The sequence below is a fragment of the Lactuca sativa genome, chromosome 8, assembly GCF_002870075.4.
Source record: "Lactuca sativa cultivar Salinas chromosome 8, Lsat_Salinas_v11, whole genome shotgun sequence".
Taxonomy (NCBI): domain Eukaryota; kingdom Viridiplantae; phylum Streptophyta; class Magnoliopsida; order Asterales; family Asteraceae; genus Lactuca; species Lactuca sativa.
The window spans coordinates 170,129,200-170,139,489 of record NC_056630.2 but is presented as its reverse complement, the minus strand read 5'-3'; positions in this window follow the sequence as shown (position 1 = coordinate 170,139,489).

Below are 10,290 nucleotides of genomic sequence, written 5' to 3'. Positions count from 1 at the left end.
TCAAATTTTCCCCAAAACAATATGTACTAAAAGTTTATCAATGAATTTGGCATGCATTTTATTTTCATTGGATGTTTGGCACTAGACCTCACTACTTACTATTACAAACAACTTACAACTAATAACTCGGAGATTCTTAAGGTGTATCCCAAAGTCATGTGTAATTAAGAAATGATAGGCCTAGAAATGGTGAGACCGCCTTAGGACATGTTCCTTCTTTGGTTGTGGACTTAGGGCAGACTCATTAGGTTCAGCAGTTTATTAAAATTTTAATTACACACAACTGGGGCACGACAAGGGAATCTTAGGAGTGGGTCAGATATGAAACAAAAATTACAAGACTCCATTTGAAGTCATTACTACTGAATTTATAAGTTTATTTCTATAGATTTCTACTATGAATTTGTTTGCAAACATATGGAAGTCGGGAAATACTATACTCAAAAACTAATGAACTAATTTCATGACACTCGACTTATATCAACTACTAAAAGACTTATACCCATTTCATCTTTGAAATTCTATGACAGAAAAATGCCACCTTGTAGATCTACTAGACGCACTGAGAGAACGCAAACAAATTCACCCCCGCCGCCTCCCAAGTATGACCCTGTTACGTTTCAGGCTGCGGCTACAGCTGCAGTGGCGGCTGCCATGTCCCAGATCAGCACTGACGGTGCCAGGAAGACAGGGAGCGTTATTAACATCTCTACTCAAGGAGATAGCCAAGGGAATTCAAGAGAATGTTCCTATAAATACTTCACAAATGTCAAACCCGATACTTTCAATGGAAGCAGGGGCATCGTCACATTGATGTAGTGGTTCGAGAAGACTGAATCCGTCTTCGAGATCTGTGCATGCCCCGAAACAAACAAAGTCAAATTTGTAGCCTGCACTTTCTCTGGCAAGGCCCTCACATGGTGGAACAGCCACGTAGATGTTGGATAAGGTGTCTAAGTCCATAACTATTTCTGGGATGTACTTGAACCGACCCGTCATGGTCCATTTGGGTTGCATGGCACCACGCAATTGGATAGACTAAAATGAGAGAAATAACACTTGTGGTTTATTAATATATTATAAGTTCTAATATATTAATAGTATTATTTAATTAGTGTTGATCAACAATTAATTTGGAATTAATTAAGTGATCAAAAGATATCTAATTAAATATATGGATTGATTATGTAAATCATCCATAACTTGTATAGTGGGCTAAGAGGCTCCATGGATTATCAAGTTAGGTTAAACCCATAGGACGCTACATGGATGCTCCATGGGAGTTACAAACCCATGGGTCATGGAAATGAAGAGTCATGACACATTAGGGTTTACATGGTGTAACCCTAGATATGTCCACACTATATAAGAAACCCATTCTCCACCAAAATCGGGTACACACATGAACAAGTGAGGGCTAGGCTGATTTTTGCAAGTGTAATATTCTCTCAAAGTTTACTCCATTGCATTTGGTGTTGTGTGAAGAATTTGAGGCATCACACTTGGGGTTCTCGGCTCACAAGGTTTCAAGGATCATAAGCAACAACAACGTAAGTTATTCTATCTTTTATTCAAGTTAAAATTGTTACCCATGTATGCTAGATAGGAATATAACCTTGGAATTCAACTTTGCATGATTATTAGACAAACATAGATCCAATGTTATTAGGGTTACATGTACACTTAGGAAGTGTTAGAATGCTCAAAACCCATCAGTGGTATCAGAGCCTAGGCTTGTTTGTTGATTTTTTGTGCAAATTGTTGAAAAAAATCATTTTTCTATTTTCTGCTCGTATGAACTCGCTGAGTCCATGGGGGGACTCGACGAGTCCATGAACAAATGCAAGCTACTCGTCGAGTCTATTCTTGCATTCGACGAGTAGAGGCTGTAGTTTTGAAAAATTCGACTTTTGTTGCTGGAAATGGACTAGGAACATTACCCTAAACTGTTTTGGTACTTGAAAACTTGTTTTTGATGGTGTAATGTTTATGCTAATCCATTTGCAATGGATATTATCAAAATTACAAAGTTTTAAGTGTAATTGTTGATTCTTGAAATGTTCATATTCATGTTCTTGAACTTATGAAGATTAGATGATCATAGGAATTGCTTGTAACCTTCATGGTAGTTTTATTCATGATCATAAAGTGTTTTAATGGAGTCCATAACTTGTCCTCAAGTTATGGAAAACCAAAAGTCACACTTTTATTATAGCCATTAAAAGAACACTAGAGTTATACAAATGAAGAATCTTCATTTTTATTACTCAATTAAATTCATAAGTTATAAGAAATGAAAATTTTTGAAAGTTTACAAAACTTGCCCTCAAGTTTTGGAAAAAGTAAAGTCTTGATTAAAACTTTAGTTCCAACCATTAAAATTTTAAAAGTTAAAATTCGACCCTTATACTTTATATTATAAGTTAATAATATATATATATATATATATATATATATATATATATATATATATATATATATGTATAAGATCAAGTCGTCTTACCACAAGTACGCCTCATTCACGAAGCCGGTCGATAAGGGGGGTATAGGGTTTTTGCCTATAAAATGGCAACTTAATGGGTGTCCACTCTCAACCACCGCTTCCTTGATCGGTGGAGGGTCGTGAGCCGAACGGGTAAGACAAGGACTTATAAATTCTCATTAAAAGTATGATGAATATTATAAAGTAACTAAATGTTTTATTAAATTCCCAATCTTAGTTACTTTAGGAAAAATGTGAATAAGGTGCTAATCCATGAAATTACACTTTACACTTTGTTTAAGTCATTGGTGGAGCGTGTGTGGTTAACCGGCACACTAACTTGGACTGAACAAGGTAGGTAAAGGGTGACTTAAGGTTTATCATAGTATCGGTGGAGCGTGTGTGGTTTACCGGCACATCGATTGAGTGATAAACTTTAAAGGTACCAAGTGATTTGCATGGTTACTTCACACCTTGTTTTGTGATCCTCGGTATCCCAGTCAAAAAACTTGGAGGGCACACTCGAGATTGAAACATGCCTTTGAAAACTTCATTGAATCTCAAAAGAATCTAGGAATTTCTAAGAACCAATCAAAAACCTAATATTTAATATTTCGTTTTTCATGGTGGAAATTGGTGAATCGTCATTCACCTACCTTTCAAATATGTTATAGCTTGGATTACGGCATACCTCTTCTAAGTTATAATATATTGTGATTGGATCCTAGCCTTAATATTACATTTGGGTGTTTTATTAAGGACTCTCTTAATATCTAAACTAATCTTGTCCTCTTCTTTCAGATGTCTTCAAACAATGCTGCTTCTGGCTTTAATCCTAATGGCTCCTTTACCCTTATGAACTTATGTGGGAAAGTCACTTTTGATGGATCCAACATCAATGAATGGATCAGAAACATCAGGATGATTACCGGCTACGAGGACAAAGAATATGTCCTCGACAAGGAGCTTAAGGAGATTGATGAGACCACTGCAACTCCCTAGGATATCGCTGACTTCCAGACACATGAAAAGGATGCTACCAAAGTGTCATGCATCATGTTGGCCACGATAACAACAGAACTGCAAAAGTCCTATGAGGGCTTCTACCCTTTTGAAATGCACCAAGATATGATGGAAAGAAACCATCAAAGTGCACGACAAGAGAGGTATGAAATCATTTGCTCCATGATAACAATCATGATGAAGGACGGGGATTCCGTCACGACCCACATGCAGAAAATGCAAAGGTATGTGGATCGGTTGCTGAAGCTTAATGTAAACTTCCGTTGAGGAGCTTGCAATAGATATCATTTTGCACTCCTTACCATCATGCTATGATCAATTCCGCATGACATATCACATGAATAAGGAAGAGGTCACACTCAGCAAACTTCAGGGACTCCTCAAGACCGCAGAAACAGGTCTTAAGGGGAAGTCGGTTGTTAACACTCCTACTCCAAACTCCGTCCCGGTTTTGGCAATCGGGAGAAGTCGAGGAAATAAGAGGAAGAGCTCTTCGAAGGGTACCAAGTCTATGACCCTTGATGGCTCTTCTTCAAGTGGAACCAAGAAAGGTTTGGTCACTCCTTCTTCTGACCCAAAAGAGGCTGAATGCTTCTATTTCCATGAAAAATCACATTGGAAGCGGAACAGCCCAAAATACCAGCAAGATGTGAAGGATGGGAAAGTTAAACCCAACCATGCAGGTATTTACACTATCTTATCTAATAACTCACCCCATTCTAACTCTTGGGTCCTTGATACCGGTTGTGGTATTCATATTTGTTCTGATTTGCAGGGACTAAGAAGAAGTGAGAATATGGAGCATGGAAGAATAAACTTAATCATGGGGAATAGGAAAGCTTTACATGTCACCAACATTGGAGTTTATACTTTATCGCAAAGTAGTGGGTTTAGTTTAGATTTGAATAAGTGTTGTTATTCGCCAGAAATGGCGAGAAACATTATTTCCTTTCATGCATTGTATAAACAAGGTTTCACCTTTTCATTTGATAATGAAGTTGGTTCGATTAATGCATTTTTTAATAATGTTCTTTATTTTAAATAATTACCTTGTGATGGTGTGTATGAAATTGTATATGTGGTTGATAACTTAGGAAATAATGTTTTGTGTATTGATTTTGTTAATGATAATAACTTGGATAAAGCATCATTATGGCATTATCGTCTTGGACATATAAGCAAGAAACACATAGGCCAACTCCAAAAGGATGGAGTCTTGAAGTCATTTGACCTAAAGTCAGATGATAGTTGCGAATCATGCTTACATGGAAAAATGACAAAATCACCCTTCACAGGTTCTTGTGCGAGGGGTGAAGGTTTGTTGGATCTCGTACACACGGATGTGTGTGGACCCTTCAAACATGCCACAAGGGATGCTAATTGTTATTATTTGAATTTTACTGATGATTACAGTAGATATGGATATGTCTATTTAATCAAGCATAAGTAAGAGACTTTCGAAAGGTTTAAAGAATTTAAACAGGAAGTCAAGAATCAACTGGGCAGGAACATTAAGATGCTTCGATCCGATGGAGGTGGTGAGTATCTTAGTTCAAAGTTCCTCGACAATCTTAGGGAATGTGGGATTGTCTCACAATTGACACCTCCCAGGACACCGCAGTTAAATGGTGTGGCTGAGAGGTGTAATCGAACCTTGTTGGATACGGTTCGTTCCATGATGAGTCGAGCTGCGCTACCAATCTCATTTTGGGGGTATGCCTTAGAGACTGCCGCCCATATCCTTAATCTAGTCCCTACAAAGAAAGTTGCCAAAATTCCTCATGAGATGTGGACTGGTAAAGTACCCAAACTAGACCACATCAAGATTTTGGGTTGCGAGGCTTTCGTGGGACGCGAGACTCATGATAAGCTCGAACCTCAAAGGGAGAGGTGTATTTTCATCGGCTACCCACAACAATCCTTTGGTTACCTCTTCTACAGACCTAGTGAAAATGTGGTCTTTGTACCTAGGAGGGTTGTCTTTCGAGAGAGAGAGAGAGTTCATAAGCCAAGGAAATAGTGGGAGGCAAGTTGAATCTTTTCTTTGATGAGAAAGTCAAGGAATTTGGCTTTTCTAGGAGTGAAGATGAATCTTGTGTATATGTCAAGGCTAGTGGGAGTATAGTTAGATTTTTGGTATTGTATTTGGATGACATACTACTCATAGGGAATGACATCCCAACTCTGTAGGAAGTTAAGTCCTAGCTTGGGAAGTGTTTTTCTATGAAAGACCTAGGAGAAGTTGCCTATATTCTAGGGATAAGGATCTTGAGAGACCGGAGTAAAAGACTAATTGGACTTAGTCAGAGTACCTACTTGGATAAGGTGCTGAAGAGACTCAGCATGCAGGACTCCAAGAAAGGAGAGTTACCCATCCAGAGTAACGCCAGATTGAGTAACACATAAATCCCTAGTACTGAGGCTGAGATAGAAGAAATGAGTCGAATACCTTATGCTTCGGCTGTAGGATCGATTATGTATGCTATGATGTGTACTCGACTTGATGTAGCATTTGCGTTGAGCATGGTTAGCAGGTATCAGGGGAACCATGGCAAGGCACACTGGACTGCGGTAAAGAATATCCTCAAGTAGCTACGGAGGACTAAGGACTCGGTCCTTACCCTTGGTGGGAGTGATGACTTGAGAGTTGTAGGGTATAGTGATACTAGCTTTCAGACTGATAGGGATAATTTCCGCTCTCAGTGAGGCTGGGTCTTTACCTTAATCGGAGGAGCAATTTCTTGGAAGAGTTCCAAGCAAGAGACAGTGGTTGATTCAACTTGCGAATGAGAGTATATTGCAGCTAGCGAGGCAGCAAAGGAGGCGATATGGTTGAAGAACTTCATTGGAGAACTTGGAGTTGTACCAGCTATTAAGGAGCCAATGGAAATTTTCTGTGATAGTGAAAGTGTTGTTTCCTTAGCCAAGGAACCAAGGGATCACGGGAGATCCAGACACATCGACAGAAAATACCATTTCATTAGACATTGAATAGAAGAAGTACTCCTCGTGACAAAGAGGGTATTGTTGGATGAGAATCCAGCAGATCCCCTCACGAAGGGACTGACTCGGGTTAAGCATCTCCAGCATGCTCGGAGAATAGGGCTGAAGGATCATATTAGATTTAGTAGTTAGATAACCTCGAAATTTTTAAAGTGTAATTGACATTAGATAATGAATAAAAGGTGTTTTATTTATGAGTAAAGTGTTGCTATCTCTTGTCGATCGTTTACTATATTTCTTTTGCATGTTTTGACTTCCAGAATAATTATGTTTGGTATATCATATTATTCAAACCTCCACAGTCGGTCATATGTCGGAAGTAGGTATGAATCAAGACTGTCATGATTGGTTGCAGAGGTCTAAGGTATTGTACATGGCTACAACAATAATGAGTGCTCATAAGTTCTGAGCATTAGACTCAACCCATGCTCACTGGAATCACTTCATGGAATTTATCTCGAGTGATCGTGTGACGGTAATATCATATAAGTCTTCGAACCTAGAGATATGATTTGTTACTTATGAGTTGGTTATGCATTGATTGTACGTAAACACATTGGTAACTCGATGTTATAAAACGTGCTCTTGTGTATAATTCAATGAGTATTAGAACAAACATATGAGTCGAAGTTTATCGGTTCCTTCCCCTCGATGATTTTGTTTTGACCTATGTATCGGGCCCGGTCAGAACTAAGTTGATGTGTTCAATTAAGTTCTTTGTCAAACAAATCGGAAATCGGGAAACAAACTGTTGGACAATAAGAAATACATTGTTCCATGTATTTGTCCAGCTGATATCTAGAATAGAGGATTATATGATCACTTATCTTAAACGGCTTATCATCATCTTCTCAGTTTCGAGAGACCTTGAAAGAGCTACGATTGCCGATCGGTTCCTGAAGTCATACTTGTAGTTATAGTTATTAGACTTATCCAAGTAGGAGACTGCTGGATAAGGTGTCTAAGTCCATAACTAATTCTGGTATGTACTTGACCCGAACCGGCATGATCCATTTGGGTTGCATGGCACCATGCAATTGGATAGACTAAATGAGAGAAATAACACTTGTGGTTTATTAATATATTATAAGTTCTAATATATTAATAGTATTATTTAATTAGTATTGATCAAGAATTAATTTGGAATTAATTAAGTGATCAAAAGATAACTAATTAAATATATGGGATGATTATGTAAATCATCCATAACTTGTATAGTGGGCTAAGAAGCTCCATGGATTATCAAGTTGGGTTAAACCCATAGGATGCTCCATGGGAGTTACAAACCCATGGGTCGTGGAAATGAAGAGTCATGACACATTAGGGTTTACATGGTGTAACCCTAGATGTGTCAACACTATATAAGAAACCCATTCTCCACCAAAATCGGGTACACACATGAACAAGTGAGGGCTAGGCCGATTTTTGCAAGTGTAATATTCTCTCAAAGTTTACTCCTTTGCATTTGGTGTTGTGTGAAGCATTTGAGGCATCACACTTGGGGTGCCAGGCTCACAAGGTTTCAAGGATCATAAGCAACAACAAGGTAAGTTATTCTATCTTTCATTCAAGTTAAAAATTGTTACCCATGTATACTAGATAGGAATATAACCTTCGAATTCAACTTTGCATGATTATTAGACAAACATAGATCCAGGGTTATTAGGGTTGCATGTACACTTAGGAAGTGTTAGAATGCTCAAAACCCATCAGTAAAATCGCTGACACTCTCCGTGACTAATTCGTTAAGTTGGGAAGACTTGAATACTATGATGCTGAAGGAATATTGCCCAAGGGTTGAGGTGCAAAAATTAGAATAGGAACTGTGGAATCTCAGTATGACGGGCTCTGACCTTACAGCTTACACTGCCCGATTCAATGATCTAGCACTCCTTTGTCCTGTAATGGTTACACCGGAAAACAAGAAGGTGGAACGGTATCTCTGGGGTCTATCACCCTAGATTCAAGATAGCGTGCTGGCCTCGAGGCCAACCACCTTTGACAGTGCCAAGGAGTTGGCACAACAACTCATTGATCATCGGGCCAGCCATGTCACGGTGCCAACCACCTCCGATCAAGCAAAAGGAGGGAACAACAAGAGGAAGTTCTGGAACAATAAAAAGAAGCAACCTGCGCAGGAACCCGTAAAGAAACAGCAAATTGTTGCCATCCATGCTACCATTACTCCCTCCACTTCAGCCCCACGAAAGCAATACGCTGGAACTCTTCCCAAATGCAACAAGTGCAACTTCCACCACACCGGAGCTTGTTGGGAAATGTACTGCAGTAATTGCAACAAGAAGGGGCACACTGCTCGATTCGGTAAAGTGCCAGCCCAATCCGTCGCTCAAGTTGCCCCGGCCGCCAACACCGGAGCAAGTCAAACCTGTTACGACAGTGGAGAGGCAGGGCACATCAAAAGAAACTGCCCAAAAGCACGAAACACCAATGCTGGAGGTGCAGGAAGAGTCCTACCTTTAGGGCATGGAGAAGCAGTCAAGGACCCCACGGTGGTTACCGGTACGTTCCTCCTCAATAGCTCTTATGCATGGGTATTGTTCGATTGTGGGGCAGAAAGGAGTTTCATGAGCCACCAATTCAAACATTTACTTAAACAAAATCCCCAGTCATTAAAAGATTCATATGTCGTAGAAATGGCAAACGGAAAGGTTGAGCGCACTAATGATATTTACATAGGGTGTACCCTCACTTTAGACAACCATTCGTTCAAAATCGATCTAATGTCGGTCACAATAAAAAGTTTTGACATCATCATTGGTATGGATTGGTTAAGTTCAAATCGTGCCGACATTTTATGTTACGAAAGGGTCGTCTGGCGTCCGCCTTAATCTGCCAAATGGCGAAACCTTTCTCCTCTACGACGATAAATCCAATACAAAGCTACAAATCATTTCTTGCGTCAATGCTCAAAAGTACCTCCGAAAGGAATACTACGCCTTCTTAGCCCACGTCGTAGATAAGAAACAAGGTGTGATGAATATCAAAGACATTCCAGAAGTGTGCAACTTCCATGACGTATTCCTAGAATATCTGCCAGGTGTACCACTCGCACGACAAGTTGAATTCAGAAACGACTTGGATCGCAGAGCTACCCCGTAGCCAAAGCTCCATATTGCCTCGCACCGGCAGAAATGCAAGAACTGTCTAGTCAATTGAGCGAACTTTTAAGCAAGGGGTTCATCAGACCGAGCTTTTCACCCTGGGGAGCACCAGTCCTATTTGTGAAAAAGAAGGATGGATCCTTTGGTATGTGCATCGACTATCGGGAATTAAACAAACTTACTGTCAAGAATCGATATCCCCTACCCCGAATCGACGACCTCTTTGACCAACTTCAGGGAGCAAGCTAATTTTAAAAAATCGACTTGAGGTTAGGTTACCATCAACTGCGAGTTCAAGAGGATGATATTCCTAAGACGGCTTTCAGAACGCGCTACGGCCATTACGAATTTGTGGTGATGCGCTTTGGAGTAACAAACGCACATGCGGTATTCATGGATCTGATGAAGCGAGTGTGTCGACCCTTCTTAGACAAATTCGTGATCGTATTCATCGACGATATCTTGGTCTATTGGCGAAGAAAAGAAGAGCATAACCAACATCTACGACTAGTATTGGAGACTCTAAGAACTGAGAAGCTTTATGCTAAATTTTCAAAGTGCGAATTTTGGCTCCGAGAAGTGGGATTCCTTGGCCACGTAGTTAGCGAGAAAGGGATGCATGTGGAACCCTCAAAAACCAAAGCGATCGAAAACTAGTCA